The following is a 22,100-nucleotide window of genomic DNA, read 5'->3' as shown; positions in this document are numbered from 1 at the left end:
AGTCTTAGATATTCACGTGGATTATGGCTACGCGTCGGTCCCCCAAGAAATTTTGGAATATCTCCGGTTCCAGATGCCCAATAATCAATATTGACACATATTCTAAAACTAGAATATTTTTTCGAGAGCTTGTGAAAAACTGATGCAAAAATACCAAGAAACAAAAAAGTTATCGCGGTTTGAATATTTTTTTTTGGGGTAAAAAATGAAGCTGCCGGTAGAGGGGTTAAGCAAACAGAGTTTTGCGTTTACTTGCGTGTGTTTTTATTAATATATAATTTTTATAAGAGGAATGTCCTACTTACATCGTTTTCTTGCTACTCTCCTAATTTCCCAACAATCGAAATCATTTCATACTCCTCAAATTTAGCTTAAAAGGCTAAAACTCATATTTAAATTTAGTATAAAGAGTATATTTAATGTTTTAATAGACCATTTCCGTGAAAAAATTTTATTGGCTTATATGCTTTCTGTCAATTTACTGAACAAATTTTACTAAGAAACCGATATGTTTTGGAGCCTTTAACTGTAAGAAAACAATGAAAAACTTGCGGCACGTTAGTGCACCCCTCGGTCCCCTACAATTTGTTTCACCTCGAAAAAATGCAGACCCCTTTTTCCCCTATGGTTTTGCCACCACGTTGTGGTGAATTTACGATCAGCTGGCATGACCCTAGGACAGGACGTGACAGCTCAACTAAGACTGCCCTGTTGTTTTTCAGTCGATAACCTTGACGATACAGAAGCCAGTGCAACCAGAATTCTTTTAAAGCAAACCTTGTGAACAAATTCAAACATCAAGGTTCATGATTTTGTAGTTTCTTATACGTTTCATTCATTCAGTGCAATAGAGGATGCAGGCTTATTAAACAATCAGGTTTATATTAAAAAACGGCGATATTTTTTGAGAAAATTGAAACAATTTCCATTACATTGCTTTGAAGTAAGTATTTTTAATTCATTTTACCATTGTAGAAGCACATAAGGTAAACCTAAAATGGAATATAAATGAATTTGAAGCAAAATGATTTCATAAAAAAATTGAATATTTTTATTAAAACTCTAATTTATGAACTAGCAACACGGCCAGGCTAGCAACAAAGTGCCCTATTGCAATCCAACTCAACGATGTAAAAGTAGGCCTTTGCCAAAACGACCAATGAGAAGTGGTCTTTTTTGACAGGCAATTGGTTTCGTTTTTGCACTCTGACCTGACTTGTCTTGTCTTAGGCATGACCAGATGATTTTTGTTTATGTTTTCATTCATCATAATGGGCTGCGTTGCGGTTTCGCTCCCTCCTTCCTTCACGGCTCCTGAAGTCTCCGTAATCACCGCGGAAACCACCTTCACCGCTTCGGCCGGTTATGGCCGCACCCGGCGAACACTACACGGTTCTGTAACGCAAGGATTGTAGTCGACAGATGCCTGATCTCTCTGCTTTGTGCCGACGAGGGTTGAAGGGATTGAATATGCCGGAAGATTCCCGCCTAGAGGCAGCAACAGCCGCTCAAAATTTTCTTGCGCGGCTGTTGCTGCCTTAAGGCGGAAATCTTCCGGATCAACAGCCAACAGATAGATTAAGGTATTTGTCGGCATGAATAGTAAAAAATAGCCTCGAATAGAACTAGCGGTACCGTAACTGCTGGGTGGATGAGAGATTTGTTGTTAGGGGGTGGTTTTGAATTTTGTATCTGTGGAGGAAAATATATTTTCCTAAAGGAAGACTTGAATCGGGTTGGAGTTGGAACTGTGATTCAGAACGGGTTGCGCCAGTTCCAACCTGGTTTAAAAACGTTTGTATGCGTAGTTTCGGTGGCGCTCCTGTTTGGGGCGCCCTGACCGGGATCACGGTCAGTTTGAGCGCGAACCTGATTTGACGTTTGCAAATGTAAACAAGCATCCCAATGCAGGGGTGGAATCGAAAAACTGTTGCAAAATCACCACGCTGATACCCATAGGGTTGAACAAACTGTGCCGCATCTCGAATTATTTTTCAAAATGTGGTGAGTATCCATGTTTTCAAAAATTTGTAAGAAAACCGGGAGTGCATATAAACAATATCTGAAAGCGTTAATGTTCATTAAAAATGATTGTCTTTCGAAGAAAAATACAAAAACTGTGGGTTAGATCTGACGAAATGGTCTATTCAGTCTAGCTACAATTTTTTTAACCACAAACTATTTCTTGAGCTCAAATAAAGAATTGAGGACAATTGTTCTCTGGCTGTTTATGAAAACAAACTGCAATGTTTGAAAATTCCAGCATATTCATCGCAAACTATCATTTTGCTGCATGTATATTCAGTTTTTATGAATGCGTTGATAAATTTATTACTGACATTTTTTTCCCGAGTGTAATATCGATATTGATGAGTATTGTGCCCGGCTCATGTTTATCACTGGTATCCATCCATCATTAGTTATATCTATTTAAACAACGTGATTTATCTTGTTTGTTTAATCATCTATGATCTTTTTACGAAAACTACAGTTGAATAGCATTTTAATAGGGAAAAGCATAAAGATACTTGCTTTAGCATGATTTTAAGCAAGTTTCTTTTTGATTTTCCCCATTAAAATGCTATTCAACTGTTGTACAGAATTTATCTTTTTTATGCATATTATAACACAATAGTAATGTGTTGAATAAACCTATCAGAGATTAATTAGCTCGAACATGTTTTTTTTTCTGAAAGTTTTCCTACATAAAACGACAAAAAATGTACAACTTTGTGATCTTTCGTCATGAAATATTACGATTTTAGACCTTGCAATCTGGCAACCAGCGAAGATCCAGATAAAATTTGAAATGAATTTGTAAGGTTTTGTAAATAATTTTTAAGGTTCTCTATGTAAGACATAAGCGATCCAGACTTTTCCAGACAAATTTTCAAAATCTTCCAGATTTTTGAAAAATTGACTTTGCATCCCTGCTGACAACACTGCTTTCCTTCTGTTAGAAAGGTAATATCAATCAGTTTCAACAGGGAACTGTCATGACTTTTTGACGTTGGATAACGTCTTACGGCAACATACTGGAACTGGGGTACAATTTCGAAAAACGAAAATCGCTCGCGTCACGAAAAGTGGTCAGATTTTGATTGTTAATAACATACTAACGCCCGGATAGATTTCTGAGATTCTTGCACCAATCGATAGGAATTCTACGAATCGACTCCAATAATGAAAACTATTGATTTTCATGACTAAACTATTGATAAATGGACAAATATCGAGGCATGTCTTATTTTCCATAGAAAAGCACATTTTTCTTGCTGTTATAAGGTTTTGTCGTTTTGAAGTTTACATAAGGTAAAAAGGTGTAATATGCCCCCCCTTAAGGAAAAACTGCTCTATCGCAGTAGCAAATGCATCACTTCTAAAGTTTTCTATGTCAATGTGTTGCTTACTTAGTTGGCCATGCTCTGCACGCAACTTTCTCTTTCCAGGTTGCTTCAAAAAAGTGTACACGATGTTTTTTTGTGAACGGTCCCAATGTTTACGTTTCAAAACAACCCGGGCAATATGCCCCTCCCATAGAAAAAAGGTCCACAGCGTTGTAGAAATGTTTCCAAGGAGAATTCCACCACCTGCTAATCTTAAAAGGGTCCATTAGCAGTCGTCTTCCGGTAAAAGTTTTTGTATTTAGTACAATAGTAAAGAATGGGCTTCATCCCCCCTGAGGCTTGCTTATCAAAAGCAAAATTTTAAACCAAAAACCTGATTTTCGATGTTTTTAGAATTTCTATTGATTGTTTATACTTTTCAAAGAACATATATGCGCAACATCATTTGTTCGCGAATATTTTAGATATGTGATCATATTTACGTGTGAAAGAACTCTCGATCCCGTGAAAATGAAGAGGGGCGTATTGTCCCGATGGGGCGTATTACGCCAAGTTACCCTATACCGGGTGAAATTGATCATTTTGGATGCCTCGCTGCTTAGCATTTTTTGCTCCCTCGCAAAGAGGCAAAGGCAGCATGCTGCACTTTAGTATGTCATCGAATTCTGATGATGTTAAGGAGTATTATCAAGCCTGTCCATAATACGTCAAAATGGACATGCAACAAATAGTGTGAAAATTGATTAGATTTTTAGCGGTACAAATCTTTCATACGTTCGAGACGGTTTCAAACCAGGAAATAAAAGAAGTTAACGTTATCCAACGTCAACTTGGCGGTCGTAACTCGAAAACAACCTCTTACTTTTTGAGCTATCATAAGCATTAAAAAAACGAAAACATGAGAGCAGTTTTATTTAATATGCAACCTTGCGTAAATTGATAAGATGAAAAGCCTCATTGGCCACATATGCAATTAAATCTGTATTGCTTATTTTGATGGAATAATTTTCGACTCATTAATTTACATTCGTGGCCCTCAACCATAACTAGGTATCAGATTTTTTCAGCTTCATTTATACTTACCTGTACCATTATGAGAAGCATGCAAGAAACATCTAGGAATATCTATTAACTTCATGGATAGAATGATTCTTAGAGAAATTTCTAAGGCAACATCTTAAAAAACTCTTAGCATATTCTTGGAATAATCTTCCAGTAGTTCTTAAGGAATCCAAGATAGAATACTGGAAATAATGCAGATAGTATTTATTTTTGAATTCCTGCCTAGAGAATATGCTTGTAGGTGTTCCTAGTGAGTATCTGGTGGAATCCTTAAAAGATTCCTGTAGGGATATTTCGAAAATTTTGAATTTGAATTCCTGAAAGTATGGAATGTATTTTACATTTAGAATTTCTGCAGGAATTTCTTTCAGGAATCCTAGTAAAAACTCAGAACGTGTTCAAGTAATCCCCACATTCTCTCCTTAAGAAATTTCTCAGAGTGCAAGTAAAAGATTGCCCGTATGTTCCATTGGTGGTATTCTTAGACGAATACGCGGAAAAATCCCCAAAAAAACTTTTGCTATGTTCCAAAGAAAGTTTTGCAAAAGTCACTGAATTGATTCTCAAAATAAGTTTCTCATGTTTCGGAAGAAAATGTATTACTAAATGATTTTTTGAACTATCAAAAGAATGCTTGCAAAGTTTTCTGATATGCAGTGCCCGATCGATTTTGGCACGGTTCGGATTTAGCAACAAAACCTTTCGTTTTTGGCAACACGGAAACGCCTTTATAAACAATGAATCATGGGTCAGTCACCAATCATGTTAATCTCAATGTTTCTATGGGTCTTTTGAGGCTTACCATGTTTAAAATAGTTAAATATTAATTCGTGGTCATTATTACGGTGATAAACGTCTTAATAAAATTAATCGTTATTGCACGGTTCGATTTAGGCAACAAATTTTTGTCATGTTGCCAAAATTGGACGGGCACTGTCAAATCTCCCTAACTTGATATTGAAGGGAGTTGGGGAACTACCGAGATACAAGTATACTTGCATAGCAAACTGAAACAGATAGCAATGAGTTTGACAGGTATCGATTTACAGATGGATCAAAGTATATCAGTGATAAATTGAAGGGACTGCGCGTTTCATCGAGTTAGGGGAAATATCGAGATACGGAGTATTGAGTGGTAGAGGTTGTTTTACTGTAATGCATATAGGAATGTCTATTCTAAATAATCTGGAATTCTGAGGACATGTAGGAATGTATATTCCTGGAATAAACATTCCTCCAAATGAAATCATTTGGGGGATTCTTAGACACCTTCCAACGCTTCTGAATGGATTTATTTTTTAATAAAAAGTAGTAATTGGTAAAATCCATTGCAGAATTAAGGTAAATTTAAGCATTATTTTTTTGCAGAATCGTTGCACGATCCGTTGCGGATTCTTGACACAATTTTTGATGATGCATTCTAATGACCACTGGCATGAGTTTGGATTTAATGCATTTTTTATTAGTATTAATGCTGGATTTTTTTTAGAAAATTAAAATATATGTTAACTTTTGTAGCTTTTTTGGCCCCTACGCCCATGGTGCCGCATCAATCGCAGTAAACTGCCGTCGCGCGCTCTCCAAAGATCGAGATTTTCACCGCCAAATGATGGAACGGGTTTTATGACGAGACATTTTAATTTCTCGCGCGCCTGCTTTGACGTATATACGCACCAGAAGAGTTTTCCTCCACGAGCAATAAAAAATATATCACATCTGTGCAGGTGTCGAATGGAGACGCATGGTGTTTTATGGAGCCGCTTTCAAACGGGAGGATGGTCGGTCACGGAAGCAAAGCAGAAGCCGAACGCCAAACGATCATAAAGTGGCATCCCTCCCACTTGTAGAATGGCAGCAACAGCAGCGTCAACAAAAAACAAATTGAGGAACTCTCATACTGACTGCGGAGCAGATCTGTCACGAGAACGAGAAGCACGCGTTTAGCGTCACATGTTTTCTCGGGAGGAGCAAAAAAAGTAAGACCAACTAAAAGACAGGGAAAAGAAAGTAGCGATTTCACGGTCGTCATGTTAGCTGGTGATATAGCTGTTTTTGCCGAGTTTCTCAAACTGGGAGATTGATTATAGTCGGAGGCTCCGGTTTAGCCGAGGACAGAAAGCAACAGTAGCAGGGTGAGAGTAGAGTGGGAGATATTTCAAAAGAAAATTTACTCACTTTTTGCGCCTACTACGATTCGTCAGAGTCGTAAAAAGTTCATCGCCTGCCTCGTCCCCGGGAGAAATGAGTTATGATGGTAGATTTGAGTGAGAGTCACCGTATTATTAAGAAGTTTATAATCATCCTCGGTTACGGTTGCCTGTATTAATAACAGAGCGCGGTACGACAGGTTTGCTTTTCAAATGGAGATGCCATGTCATTTTAATATTTCACACCTCAAAACATGTGAAATGCTAGATACTAGAACAGGTGATTTCAAAGATTCGTTTTTACGATCGGCGATGACGCCAATTCGAAACTATAATAGCTCTCGCCCGCCGCTAATTGGCCTTGGTCATTAAAAGGTGCAGGAAAGCGGAAAATTATCTCACTGGTTGGCATCGAATCGCTTGCGCACACAATGCCTCCTATGAATTGTGTTTTTGATTTAGATGACAAACGCGTGCAGCCTGCCGAGGAAATAATAAGAGACACAGGGGGAAATGTCGCAATCTGACATTTGTTGAATTTAATGATCGTTATTATGAGTTGAAGATCATCCCAGCGATGGGGGATGGGGCGCATCGAGCTTGTATACAATTAGCAGCATCAGTGGCGCAACCAAGGGGGGGTTTTGGGGGTCAAAACCCCCCCCCCCCCCAGAGCCGAAAAATTATATGGCTTGCCAAGTACATTTTTTAAATTTAATCACTACACATCATACAACTACAGAGCAGTAACTTAGTTTGATTCGTATTAACACTGGGAATGTTAGTGGTTTTCACAGTTATATTATTCTAAGTTGTGTTTATTTGAATTATTGAACTCTACAGGAAGTTTGATAATAACAAAATCATCTGTGAATTATTACTACAATAAGCTGATAAATAACAAAATTCTCTAGCCTGTTTTGAAAACAAACTGATCAGAAGGTCGGTTCCAAAGGCACGTTCCCCACAATTCTTCCCCACCATTGCCTCAGCATTGTGCCAAATTTGGTAACCTTCAGAGCATACGAATTCTTTGATTTGAAGAAATAGGGTAATTCGCCAATTGTTGAACGGTCAAAATGCTCGCTAATTGTTGAACACGCCATAAGGAATACACGGGCTGTTCAACAATAGGCGACGTTTTTAGCCGTTCAACATTAGGCGAATTGCCCTATCTGTATTTAGCTGGCAGTGGAAGCATTTGGCACCTTTGAAAATTTCGACAATTATTAGATTTTGTTAGTGTGGATAATGAATATTTTTGTTTATTTTTTCAATAAATCGCGAAAATAGGGTGTTAAAAACTTTTGGATTAATGTGACTCGGATTTGTCCATAAGAAATATGGATGCATTAGCGTCCTACTCAATATCAAATCAATCGGATTACAAAATCATCCAAAACAAAGTTTGTAATTCCTAAATCATTTTACTATGCAAAAACATAAAACTTACTTAAATGCTTCAACTCGATTTTTTATATCAAAAATATCTTCTCAAAAAGTATTTTAGAATTTGCAAAACCCCCCCTAGAACCAAATCCTGGTTGCGCTACTGAGCAGCATTATTATTAAGCACTACGACAGTGAACATTGAGCTATACGAGAAAATTCTGAGGCGTGGTCAGTTGTTCCGAATTTGGCGGATTTAGGCAGGAGATCTTGAACTCCAATAGAGGAATCAAGGTTTCCTTCCAAATCGAAAAGAAAGGAGACTGTCGCGTTTTGCCGGAGACTCTTGAAGATCGGGAACTTTTTTTCCCACATCTTGGAGAGAAGCAAATGTTTTACTTATGACGACAAAACTGAACGTTTGTTCAAAGTCGTCTTGAAAGGTCTCTCAAGTGACTTTAAGTCACCTGAAGAGATAACAAATGGAATAAATAATAAGAAATTTTGATGTAATCTCTGGAGGATCTTCTAATGGAATCTCTGACGGGATCCTTTTTGGAACTCCTGATAAAATCCCTGGAGGTATATTATCCTGGCGGAACTCCTTAAAAATTATCAGAAAAAATCCTGATGGAATTCCTTGAAGAAACCCTGATATAATCCAGGTGCAGTCTTCCCTGAGAAATTCCAGGTGCAGTCTTCGAATGAACTCTTGATGGAATCCCTAGTGAAACATCTGAAAGAAGCCTGTAGGAATTCCATGTGGAATCTCTGGAGAAATTCTTTATGAAATTCCTACAGAAACTATCGATAGAATTGAATGAATGAATGAATTTTCTTTATTAAAAAGACTTTCAGATCGATAGAATTTCTGGAGGAACGCCAAGTGGAATATCTAAGGGAACTTTTAATGAAATCCCTGAAGGAATTCCTGATGAAATCCCCACAAAAACTTCTGATGTAATCTCCAGAAGAACTCCTGATGCGATCCCTAGAAGAACTTCTGTTATAACTCCTGAGGGTGTTCAAGGTGGAATCTCTGAAGAAACTTCTGATCTAATCACTAGAGAAATAAATCTCTATAGAAACACCTGTTGAAATTTCTGAAGAAATTGATGTTAAGATTCCTTAAGGAATTGGAATCCCCAAAAGAAATCCTGATACATTTCCTTGAGGAACTTCTGATATAAGCTCTGGAGGAATTCCAGGTGAAATCTATGAAGAAACCTCTGATGGAAACTCTAGAGTAACTTCTAATGAAATCCCTGGGGGAATTTCTGATAAAATTCCTGATTGGAACCCTACATAGAATCCTTAGAGCAACTCCTTATGATATTCCTAGACATAATCCTGATGGAATTCCCCGAGGAACTCCTGATGTAATCTCCGGAGGAACTCCTGATAGAATATCTGAAGGGATTCTATGTGAAATCCCTGAAGAAACTCTTGATGGAATTCCTGGAAGAATTCCTAAAGATATTATTGAAGGAGCTCCAAATAGAATCATTCGAGGAACTCCTGATGATGTCCCTTGAAGAGCTCCTGATGGAATCCCTTTAGAAACTCCTGATAAAATATCTGGATGAATTCCTGATATAACTCCTGATAGAATCCCTAGAGGAATTCCTTATGATATGTCTAGAAGAAATCCTGATAGAATTCCTGGACTCCTGAAATAATCTCTAGATGAACTCCTGATGGAATCTATGAAGTAACTTTTGATGGAATCTCTGATGGAACTCCTGATGGTTTCCTAAGAAGAACTTTGATGGAAGCCCTAAATGCACTCCTAATAGAATCCCTAAAGGAACTCCTGATGAAATCATTGGATGGGGATCCCTATAGGAGAACTGAAGGAACTCCTGATGGAATCATTGGAGTGAATCCCTATAGGAACTCCTGATGAAATCCCTGGAAGAATTCCTGTTTAGATTCCTGATAGTACTCCTGATAAAATACTCAAAGCAACTCCGAGTCTCTGGGAGTGTTCTAGGTGAAATCTTTGAAGGATTTCTTGATAGAATCTCTGGAGGAACTCTTGATAAAATCTCCAAGAGAACTCTAATGGAAGCCCTGAAGGCACTATTGATAGAATCCCTGTAGTAACTCCTGATGGAATCCTTGCGGGAATTCCTAAAGATATTATTAAAGGAACTCCGAATGCAATCATTGGTGGAACCTCTGATGGAATCCGTAGAAGAACTCCTGATAGAATCCCTGCAGGAATTACCTGTGGAATCGCTGATGGAACTCCTGGCGGAATCCATGGAGAAACTTCTTATTGAACTGCTAGAGGAACCCCTGATGGAATTTCCAGAGGAATCCAGGTGGAATCCCTGAATGAAATACAGATGGAATCCCCAGAGAAACTTCCGATGGAATCCCTAGTGAAACTTCCGATACAATCTACAGGGGAATTTACGATAGAATCTACAAAGGAACTTCCAATGGAATCCCTAGAAGAAAAACTCCTAATGGTAACTCTGAAGAAATTCCTGATGTAATTCTACTTGGAACTCATCATACTGATGAAATTCTTGGAGGAAATTTTGATGAGGTTCCTGGTGGAATCTCTGAAGAAATTCCTGGTGTAATCTTTACAGTAACTTCTGATGGAAACTCTCCTGATAGAATCCCTAGAAGAACTTTGAAAGAAATCCAATTAGCTGGATGGTTTCCTGGTGAAATTCCTGGTGGATTGCTTGTAGGAATTCCTAGTACAACCCCTGAAGGAATTCCGTATTGAACTTTTGATGAAATCACCGGTAGAACTGCTGGTGCATTTGCTACAGAAATAGGTTAAAGATTTTAGACAAAACGCCATATACACTAAAACCTCAATTTACGAAGTCGTTTTTACGCTACCTCAATTTAAGTTACTTTTTTTACGAAGTAAACTCAATTTACGTCACTTTTTTACGCAGTGCGTAAATTGAGTTTGGACAATTATGTGGGAAATTATTGACCTCCACTTTATATAAAGGAGCGGCCAAAACTACCAAAACACTTTTTGGAGATTTTTATGGTTTTTATCATTTTAAAATATACCTCATGTATTATATTATTATGATTCTTAATTGAAATTTAACTAAAATTTTAATTTCTTTGACTTCTATGACGTCAAACTGACTGAAGTCAAAAAATTTAAAAATGTAACAATAAAATAAGGTAAAAAATTCATATTTAAGGAATGCAATATTTTCCCAAAGTTACGCACTATCTGAAAACTTATGGTTCAACACTTTTATCGAGCATGAGGATGGAAAAAAAATATTTGGTTGAAGCTTTTATACTATTCAATATTACACTTTAGTAATTTTGATGATTTTGAAGATAAAAAACAACTCTTGTTGCGTCATGTCGCCGCTATTTCGAATATTGCACTTTAAAAAACATCCTTAGATCTTACAAAAAACGTTTAAATTTTTTGCAGAAATTTGCTGATTTGCAAGTTAGAGCTATTTGAATAATTCAATATTTTCATACATTTTGACGATATTTTTCATACAAAGTTGGTATAAAATATGTTCAACCACTCTTCATAAATATTTTGATCAAACTCGTTAAAATACAAACAAATTTTGTGCTTTCAGTCAAATTTGATTGCATTTTAATTAAAAAAAATTAAAAAAATAAGTTACGTAGTATGTGAATAACCCCTTCTGAAACAATAAAAAAGCCAAATAACATATTCAGATTACATACTTCATCGATTGAGGCGATAAAACTAGTTTTGGCCAAACTTCGTTTTTTTTTCGACCATTGTGCTCCGGTTGGGGAAAACCGTTGAAAACCCATGTAATATAGGTATTTTCGGAACGGGTACGAAGAGGGGATAACGAAAATCGAAGTCCGACGCCCTTTGAAATCCCAGATTGCGACCTCTGGTTTGGAAAAATCGTTGGAAACTCATTAAATATAGGTATTTTCGGTATGGGAAAAACAGGGGTTCTGACGAAAATCGAAGTCAGCAATACAACACTTAGTTTGCTAATATGGATAGTAAGAGTCCTTTGCAATATTGAAGAACTTCTATTGGACATCCGCACAAGTTATTACAACACACCGTTAGCTCACATGAATGGTTAGGGGCCTGTGGAGTATTTGAAAACTAACCTTCAATCTCTTATTACGGTCGTAGATCCCAAGGCCTATATTCAATGGAGTCCTTGGAGGACCTAGGACACCCGCATAAATTATTACAATACATCGTTTACTCACATGAATGGTTAAGGGCCTGTGGAGTATTTGAAAACTAACATTCAATCTCTTATTACGCTCGTGGATCCCAAGGCCTATATTTCATGGAGTCCATGGAAGACCTTAGACATCCTCACAAATTATTACAATACACCATTTACTCACATGAATGGTTAGGGGCCTATGGAGTATTTGAAAACTAACCTTCAATCTCTTATTACGGTCGTAGATCCCAAGGCCTATATTCAATGGAGTCCTTGGAGGACCTAGGACACCCGCATAAATTATTACAATACATCGTTTACTCACATGAATGGTTAAGGGCCTGTGGAGTATTTGAAAACTAACATTCAATCTCTTATTACGCTCGTGGATCCCAAGGCCTATATTTCATGGAGTCCATGGAAGACCTTAGACATCCTCACAAATTATTACAATACACCATTTACTCACATGAATGATGTATTTGGAAACTAACCTCTAATCTCTTATTACGGTCGTAGATCCCATCCCATTAATGGAGTCCTTGGAGGACCTAGGACATCGGCACAAATTATAAAAATACTCATTTTACTACAGGTTGGACTCGATTATCCGGGATTCGATTATCCGGAATTTTAGACTCGATTATCCGGAATTTGTTTCTTGATGTTCTTGTTTTTAGATTCTTATGTATAAATCTGAGATAATTTGGTATTGCAATATACAATATGAATGGTTTTGCAGTTTTGAACGTATTTAAGAAAAAGGGGGTTTGAAAAAGTGTTTTTTTGTGTATGATGGTCAATTTTTTTTTCTTGTAGAGATAATATTTGAGTTCTTTTATCGAAGATTTAATTTTTTTAGTGATTCGATTATCCGGAGTGAAAAAAAAATCGATACTCCGGATAATCGAGTCCGACTTGTACTACGATAACGGTCTGTGCCATATCAAAAACACATCAAAGGATCACTAAATATGCCAGTACATTGCAGGTATATATTCCAGGAAGTTTTTGGATAAACTGGGACTTCTGTTGTTCTCACTTAGTTACCAAAACTTGGATCTGACTATACACACGCTTCTTAAAAAATATAACAATCTTCTAGGGTCCAGTATTGTTAGATATTCTTCTACATAGAAATGATAAATTGATCTCCTTTAACTGATGTAGAATCATATGCCCAAACTCCTGAGAGTTCTTGGAAGACCTTAACTTGCACACATTCTAGCCAGATTAAGAACCCAATGTATTAATAATATGTTAATGATACTAAAAGAGCATATTTTTTTCAAAATAATATTAATTAATTTAATACAGACTCCAAACGGCAACACCTCGTTTTACGCACTGATTCAATTTACGCACCAACTCAATTTACGCACCCCCGATCTAGTTCGTAAATTGAGGTTACAGTGTATAGAAACAACTCAAAAGCGCACATTTACTAGATCACTCGACGCTGTGTAAATTCGCTTATTTTGGCTTGCCACCCATCTGCATTGGCAGTTCATGGGACGCCGAGGCTTCAATTTTTCATTCTGACGCCGATGTTCGTGCAACATCCCTACAGACGGTACGATCAATTCGTCAAACATTTGGCTCCGCCCACCGGTGGTTTGAGCAAAATCAAACTCGTTTGATCTTGACCGACAGATTTGCCAACCGTCAAATCGGTTTCACAAACTGTCAAATTGGTTCGTCAAGCAGCATCACACAGGGTCAAACATAGTACCAATATGAGCACCACCCTGAAAGAGGAGTCAATGTTCGCCAAACCGTTTGACCGTCTGTGGGCTGCATCAAAGCCGAGATTTCGATTAAGTTCCGGAACAAACTCGGCAGTTCCAGCTGACCAAGTAGTCAACAGTGGTACGCATCACCGCCAACAATAAGTCATCAGATGAGCAACGACCAATGCGTATCGCCGCCTACGAATTCCTGACTAGCGATGGGAATGCCTATAGGTTAGTGGTTCGGTAAGTCAACCGTGCTCTACTTCTACCGTTACCTTTGTCCCACAATTACATATTGTGAGCTGATCAAACAAATAAATCACCCCCTTCGAACACCGGATCGTGCTTGCTTCCTCCCATTCTGCAATTTGTTCCGGCTCATATGAGTACACAACAAGCCCATCCCACTCCCCCTCACACAGTTTCCTCTCGATTGTCTCCAATCATGTTGCCGATGGTTTCCACATCTGTACCTGTTATCGCAGCTGGTCCGCTGCCAACGATGTTACTCGGCGGCAGCTTTCCGGTGAACCCAGCCCACAACAACTCGCCACCAGACAAATCGTGTCCAGGGAGCTTCCTACTTTCTCCAGTGATCCTATCACGTGGCCGTTGTTCCTGAGCTGTTTCCAAAATACTACCGATATGTGCGGTTACTCCGACGGGGAAAATCTAATGCGGTTCAGAGCTATATGATGCAACCATCGTCCGTACCGTTGATTATCGTTGTTTGGTCGTCCAGAACAAATCATCAATTCGATTCTCACCAAGGTACGGTCAACGCAGACTCCCAAGCCGGGACACCTGGAAATTTGCAGCCATCTCCAAGCTGTGGGTCTGCACAATCATCTTTCGAATCCGTTGTATCTTCAGGAGTTAGTATACAAGCTTCCAGCTACTTTTAAGCTCAACGTCGACCTTACCACGTTTGGCTGCTACATGGACCCAATCGTTTAGGCAGCTAGTAATGTGATCTTTGTCAACTATGTTTACGGACATGGTGACAAGTAAAAGAAATCAAAAGTGAAGGAGTAAAAGTACATCAACACGCTCGCTGTAGAGGAGAAAAGGGTGGAGAACGTTTGCAGCGGCGATCGTGAGTGTTCAAGGTCTTCCAGTACAATGGCAACCCGTTAAAGCAGAGAAGGGCCCAAGGGTAGCCCGCTCGCTGCCAAAACTAGATTTGATGGACGGTCTATGGAATTTCCGTAGCGGAAAATGAGCAGTCAACTAATCAGCTATTCCACATCTCGGGTCGATCTCCCGATCAAGAGCTGAAGGAGTTTTTTTTTGCGCTGAAGAATGTGGGGCCTGAGTTTTCTACGACGGAATATGATGAAGACCGACGTGCGAAGCAGATCCTCGAAAGTACCACTGTACGTACAGAGTCGGGCAGGTTCTAGACAGGCTTGCTGTGGAAATACGACAATGTGGAGTTCCCGGACAGCAGACCCATGGCGGAAAAGCGATTCCGCTACCTTGGACGTCGTCTAGCTTCGAAGCCGGTACTGTATGACGAAGTAAAAACCCGGATCAATCAGTACCAACTCAAAGGATACGCGAATAAAGCGAGTCCTCAGGAGCTAGCCAGTTTCAACCCAAAGCGGACCTGGTTTCTACCGTTGAATATCGGACCCCACGAAGCCGAACAAAGTACGATTGGCATGGGATGCGGCTGCCAAGGTTCAAGGTCAGTTGTTCAATTCCGTCCTTCTCGCCAGTACAGATCTTCTCGCTCGGCTGCCGGCATTATTAAGTTCGTTTCGGCAGTTCGAGGTGGCCATCAGTGCAGATATATGCGAGATGTTCCATCAGATTACGATTAGACCAGAGAACCGGTCGATACAGTTGTTCCTTTGGAGGGATGATCCGTTCAAACCTTTCAAAGCCTTCGTGATGGATGTAGCCACGTTCGGCTCCACCTGTTCGCCATATGTGGCCCAGTATGTGAAAAATAGGAATTCCATGGAGTGTGCCGAACAGTTACCACGAACAGCCGAAGCGATCACAAAGCATAATTATGTTGATGATTCCCTATGCAGCGTCCACACGGAGGATGAAGCAGTGGAACTGCCTCGTGCACTCGAAGGCTGGAATCATCATTCGCAATTGGCTTTCGAGTTTAACCAATGTTCGTTCTCAAACGAGTCGGGAAACAGCAAGCAGAATCGCCGAAGAAACTTTTGGTCGATAGGTCGACCGCTTACGAACGTGTCCTGGGCATGATCTGGAAGCCAGAACATGATGTGTTCGTCTTTCAATATGTGTTCCGAGAAGAACTTTAAGTGCTGCTACAGGATGACTCGATTCCGACGAAGAGGGAAGTTTTGCGTGTCGTAATGAGTGTTTTGGACACGATCGTACTAGTAGCTGTTTTTGTCGTCCACGGAAAGAAGCTCATGCAGTACATCTGACGCTCTGGGCTTGGATGGGACGAGCGTATACCAGCAACACTGCTTGAGCAATGGAAGCGATGGATCAAGTTGTTGCAGCAGCTGGATCATATCAAAAACCCGCGATGCTCTTTTCTGGCTACTCTCCTGTAGACTACCGTGCCGTGGAGCTGCGCATTTTTATTGATGCAAACGAAGAAGCCTTTGCTGCAGTAGCGTACATCCACATCGTCGAAGGATCCCGAGTTCGATGTTTCCTGGTCTTAGCGAAGACAACAGTTGCGCCTTTGAAGTTGCTGTTCATACCAAGGCTGGAGCTATCGGCAGCTGTTCTCGGCGCAAGGTTATCGAAGTCCGTAGCCGAGAATCACACAATTCCAATTAGCCGAAAAGTCTTCTCAAACAATTCGTCCACCTTCCTTTCTTGGTTGCGGTCGGATCCCAGAAAATATCGTCAGTTCGTCGCATTCAGGCTAACAGGAATTCTACTAATGGGAACGTCTAGTCCGAGCTGTAGCGTATGTGCACAGGTTTATCGACAATCTGCGATGCAAGAAGCAACCATCAGGTAAACGGGAATGGCTGAGTCGGGATGAGCTGCTCAAGTCGTAAGCATCCATCGTCAAGCTTATCCAACAAGATGCTTTCGATGACGAACTCGTCATTCTCAATGTTAACCAAGACTTTCCAGTTGGAGAACAAAAGAGAATTTAGAAGACCAGCAAGATAATTAAGCTTTCTCCCTTCCTGGACTCGCAAGGTGTTATCCGGATGAATGGAAGGACTGAAGGCATTCAGCAGGTCTCGTTCGACTTCAAGTTTCCCGTCATTGTTCCCAAAGGACACGAGGGGACGAAACTTCTCGTTAATTGGTACCATCGGCTGTACAAGAATTTCAATGCTGAAACGGTGGTCAAAGAGATGCGTCAAAGGTTTCACGTTTCGGAGATGAGAGCCTTGAAGCAAGCCGGAAAGCATTGTCAGTGTTGCAAGGTATATAAGGCAGTACCGGCGATCTCGAGAATGGTTCCACTGCCTGAAGCAAGGCCTCTATCACACGTTCGGCCGTTCACCTACATTGGCTGGAGTTTAAAACGGAGGTGGTGCTGGTCAGCAACTGCAAGGTGGTTCAGCAGTTGGAGATCAACGTCGGAGGACACGAGATCCCATCGAAACGCTCTCTAAAGCACCTTGGAGTAATGGTCGACGACAGGCTAAATTTCAACAGCCACGTAGACTATACCTGCAAAAAGGCAGCGAAAGCTGCTAACACTGTAGTTAGGATCATACCCAACATTGGAGGACCAAGAAGCAGTACGAGGCGTCTTCTGGTGACCGTATCATCGTCCATACTGAGATACGGAGTCCCGGCCTGGGCTGCAGCATTGTCTCCACATTGTCCGGCCTGTCCAAATATCGAGGAGACACCGGAGCATGTTATATTCGACTGCCCTCGATACAGGGATATACGAAGCGAGATGATGCCAGAAACCCCAAGCGTCCTAAATCCGGACAACATCGTGCAGAGCATGTGCCAGCACTTGGAATGCGGTGAACAGGGGAATTACGGCGCTTATGTCGTTGCTGCAAAGGAGATAGCGTAAAGACCAGAGAACTCCGGGTCGCGATCGGAGTAGGCTAGATCCTCCGTCGGGGACTAGACCGAGTAAAGCGGGTGTAGCGTAGTATCGGCAATAAATCGTCGAGGCGCCTACAAACCCGAAGTCATCCTCCAACCGAAACTGCAGAACCGACCCTGGCACTTGACCGACCAACGTCGTGTCGGAGTAGGTTAAGTGCACCGCCGGGGTCTAGCTGAGTAATTCGCGAAACAGGTAAATGATTGTCGTGGCGCCTGTGAACCAGGAGTTTCCCTCCACCAGAAACGCGGGACCGACCTCGGCATATGCCCGGAGCATCGGTTCGGCAGATCTTCCGCCACAGGGGAAATCTTCGTCGGAGTAGGATAGATCCACCGCCGGGGACTACTCTGAGTAGTACGTAGCGTATTACCGGCTTGAGTCGTCGGAGCGCAAATGAACCGGAAGCCGTCCTCCAACCGGGATCGCTGGACCGACTTCGGCACTCCACCGGCCAGTATCGAAGCATGAAGAAGCGCGTAGCCGGAGTAGGATAGCTCCACCGTCTAGCAACAACAGGATAGGATAGCAACAACCGCCTCAGTTTTGTGGTGAGCCAATTCCAGTTTCCTGGAGCTCATCCATTCCTCCACAATAGCGATCGAGTGGGCTGCAGTCAATTCCACTTCTTCGATCGATTCACCGTAGACCTCCAGCGTAATATCTTCGCAAAGCCAACGATGACCACACCCGCCGGGAATTTTAATCTCAACACCTCGTCGTACATGACATTCCATAACACCGGACCCAGGATGGAACCTTGCGGGACTCCTGAGGTTATGTGAAAGCACTTCCGACCCACCTCTGTGACATAGACTAATACCCGATTCTGGAAGCAACTTCCGAGAATCTTGTACAGGTACTCGGGTATCCCCAGAAACAGGAGCGCATCAGCAATAGCCGCCCAACTGGCACTATTAAATGCGTTCATTACATCCAGAGTCACTACTGCGCAGTAGCGAATACTCCTCCTCTTACGTTGGAGTGCTATCTCAGCGGTTTTCTTAACCGTCAGAATAGCGTCTACGGTGGACCTCCCTTTCCGGAAGCCGAACTGGTTGCTTGAGAGATCATTTACACCCTCAGTGTACCTCAACAGTCTGTTGAGGATGATCTTCTCGAGAACCTTCCCCGCCGTGTCAATCAAGCATATTGGTCTATACGCCGACGGGTCACCGGGTGGTTTTCCCGCCTTTGGCAATAGTACCAGGCTTTGCCTCTTCCACACATCTGGAAATACTCCCTCGTCCAGGCATATCTGCATAACAGATCTGAACATCCCGGGAGCCTCCAAGATTGCGACTTTGAGGTCCAGGTTTGGAACTCCGTCCGGACCTGATGCCTTCCCCATGCTGAGGGATTTTGCAATCTCTATAAGTTCTTCATCGGTTACCCTATCCTCATCGCCAGCCCCAATCCCCGGCTGTCCTACGAAAGGAGGCCATGGGCTAGGGTTGTGGCGCGGAAAGGACCCCTCGATGATCCCCTCCAGTATCTCTGGAGATTGCTCTGTAGGAGCCATTGCACCTCTTGTCTTCGCCATAACGATTTTGTAGGCATCACCCCACGGATTCGCGTTCGAACTCTGACAGAGTCCCTCAAAGCAGGCCTTTTTGCTTGCCGTTATCTCGGACTTCAGCGCGACTTTGGCAGCGGGAACACCGCCCGTCGTTCTTCACGCTCCTGCTCGGTACGTGCTCGCTGCATCCGCCTCCTGGCCCGTAGGCCGGCACGGCGCAGGTTCGCAATTGCTTGAGTCCACCAGTACATCGGTGATCTCCCATTCCTAGGATGGACTTTCCTAGGCATGGTCGCATCGCATACACGCGAAAGCACTGCTACCAGTTCGTCCCCGCTTAGGCTGAGTAGGTTACGCTCACGGCGGAGCGGCTCTCTAAGTACTTCGTCATTGAAGTACGATGTCTTCCACCTACGAGGGCTTGGCCTTGACCTAGCCGCTTCCTTAACCCGCTACCTGCTGTTGTTGTAGTCGATATTGTTGCGAACCGCCAGGTGGTTGCTGTGAGTGTAGGCATTGTCTACCCTCCAGTTCGAACTACTCGTTAGGCCAGGACTACAAAAAGTAACGTCGATAATCGACTCCGCTCCGTTTCGGCTGAAGGTACTTTTGGTACCAACATTAGCCAGATCGACATCTAGCACGGCCAGTGCCTCTAGCAGGATTTGACCTCGCTGGTTCGTGATACGGCTACCCCATTCCACGGCCCAGGCATTGAAGTCACCCGCTATTACTACTGGCCTTCGCCCTGTCAGCACGGTCGTCATACAGTCCAGCATCTGCATGAACCGCTCGGTCGACCAACTCGGAGGCGCATAGCAGCTACAGAAGAGGACCCCGTTTACCTTGGCGATCACGAAGCCCTCGTAGGTAGTAGACACCAACTCCAGAGTCACTGACTGCGTTAGAGCCCTCACCTCGACACCATCGCCAAGGACCTCTTCCGCCAAACTTTTGTAAGCGGCGCCCTTGCGCTCCTTGTCGCGCTTAAGCTCGAGGATCATTTCACCTGTACGAGTGCGTCTGATACTGCGTACGTCGGCTCCTAGATCTGCGAGCTTCGCGTCACTGCGCATCGTCTTCAGGACTTCCGAGTACTTGGACTCTTCCGTCCTAATGATGATCGCATCACCCTTTTCGCGCTTGGCACCTACCCTCCTACTTTTCTTAGGCCTGGTATCCCTGCGCTCCTGCACTGCCTGCTTCTTTTTCTTCTTCTTTCTCTCTACGGTAGTCCAGGGGGCGTCCCCTCCCTGATTCTCCCTAACCTGTGGTGATTGAGGACCTCTCAAAGGTCGCAACCCCCTGTTCCCATCACTCCGTGAGGGGCCAGCCTTTTCGGGCCCACCCTTCTCGGCTTTCCGGGACGCCTGGCTAGGGTCCGATTTTCCGGCACTTCTGCCGACTTTCGGGGTTAATATTCGCCTGGCCTTGCGAGCACCGCCGGGTAGCTCCTCCCCTGACGGCTGCATCGCACGCTTCTGCGATTGCTTGTTGAAATCATTCGCTTCCGCACTTTTGGGGCTACCCGCGAAAACGAAGGGCTCCGTCTGGGTAGACTTCGGCACCTTCAATTCCACGGGTTCTGCCGCTGCCACAGTCGCCATGGGTTCAGCATGGTTCTGCTTGGCCGCCAACATCAACTTACGAAGTCTGAACAGGGCCTGCTTGCTGTCCTTGCTGATGTTAGACTTCGAGGACGCAAAGTCAATGATGGCGTCAAGCTGCTGTGCAGCCACTTCCATCGCAGAGAGCCCATCTCTACTTTTATTGATGGCCCTCATCAACCACGCTCTATCCATAACCTCACCCGATGCGTTAGCCGGGGATGAAATATGGTTTCCAGCACTGGCACTACGCGCACTGCTGCCTCCTCCTGCTTCCGCTCTCCTCAACGGAGACCTAGCTAACCTACTTCTTGCGAAGGGGTTCGCTTCCCTACTACTGCTACTATCTGCACTACTACTGCTATTTTGATTTGAAATTGTACTCATTTTGGATCTCACGAGTAGCACGGGAAAAAAGGTCCACCACGCCAGAGCCCTGCATTAACGCGGTAAGGGACAAATTACTGTGAGGGGTGCCCAGGTGCCCCACAGGCTCCGTTAATGACCGAACATCTTTTTCACCCCTCGACCATTCATTCCTCAGCACGGTTTTTCGCTTGACACCTTGAATTGGGGTTACCCAGCTAGAGTCTGAGATTGACGAAGCGCATGAGCACAGCCTTCACCCGATGAAGTTGCCTGATGTCCTGCAAGATGGCGGTTAGGCGATTCATCGCACGGAAGGGGACTTCGAAGGAAATATTCAGCGATAGGGGCACCAACTTTGTGGGGGCTAGGCGGAACTTAAATGAGGAGTCACAGCGGATAACCACCTATCTCGCAAGTACATTCACCATCAACAATCCCCATTTGTGCTTGAATGCACCCTACACGCCCCATATGGGAGGGTCTTGAGAACGCATGGTCCGGTCGGTGAACATCGCACTGGCCTCGTGTTTTTCGTCGTGCAAGGCCACTTACGTACCTGCCGATTGATTCCGAGGAGCAGGAAGCACTCTCCCCAAACTGCTTCTTAATGCTGAGCACCAGCGCAGTCAACCAGCCGGCTAGAGAGCCGATCGAAAAACGAGCAACAACACGCTGTAACTGGGACTTGTGCAAAGTTCTGTTGGACAAGC

At 42.7% G+C, this 22,100-nt stretch overlaps 1 protein-coding gene across 1 annotated transcript in view; it reads right to left on the bottom strand.

Moving 5' to 3' along the window:
- LOC5572026 (solute carrier family 25 member 35) overlaps positions 1-6,699 on the bottom strand; it is a 34,345-nt gene extending 27,646 nt beyond the window's left edge. The window contains exon 1 of the mRNA XM_021838830.1: positions 6,585-6,699. The gene's annotated coding sequence lies outside the window, so the exon portion shown is untranslated. The remainder of the gene's footprint in view (positions 1-6,584) is intronic.
- Positions 6,700-22,100: the final 15,401 nt, after the last annotated feature.

Source organism: Aedes aegypti, chromosome 1 (assembly GCF_002204515.2).
Source record: "Aedes aegypti strain LVP_AGWG chromosome 1, AaegL5.0 Primary Assembly, whole genome shotgun sequence".
NCBI classification, from domain to species: domain Eukaryota; kingdom Metazoa; phylum Arthropoda; class Insecta; order Diptera; family Culicidae; genus Aedes; species Aedes aegypti.
This window is presented reverse-complemented; position numbering and strand designations above follow the sequence as displayed.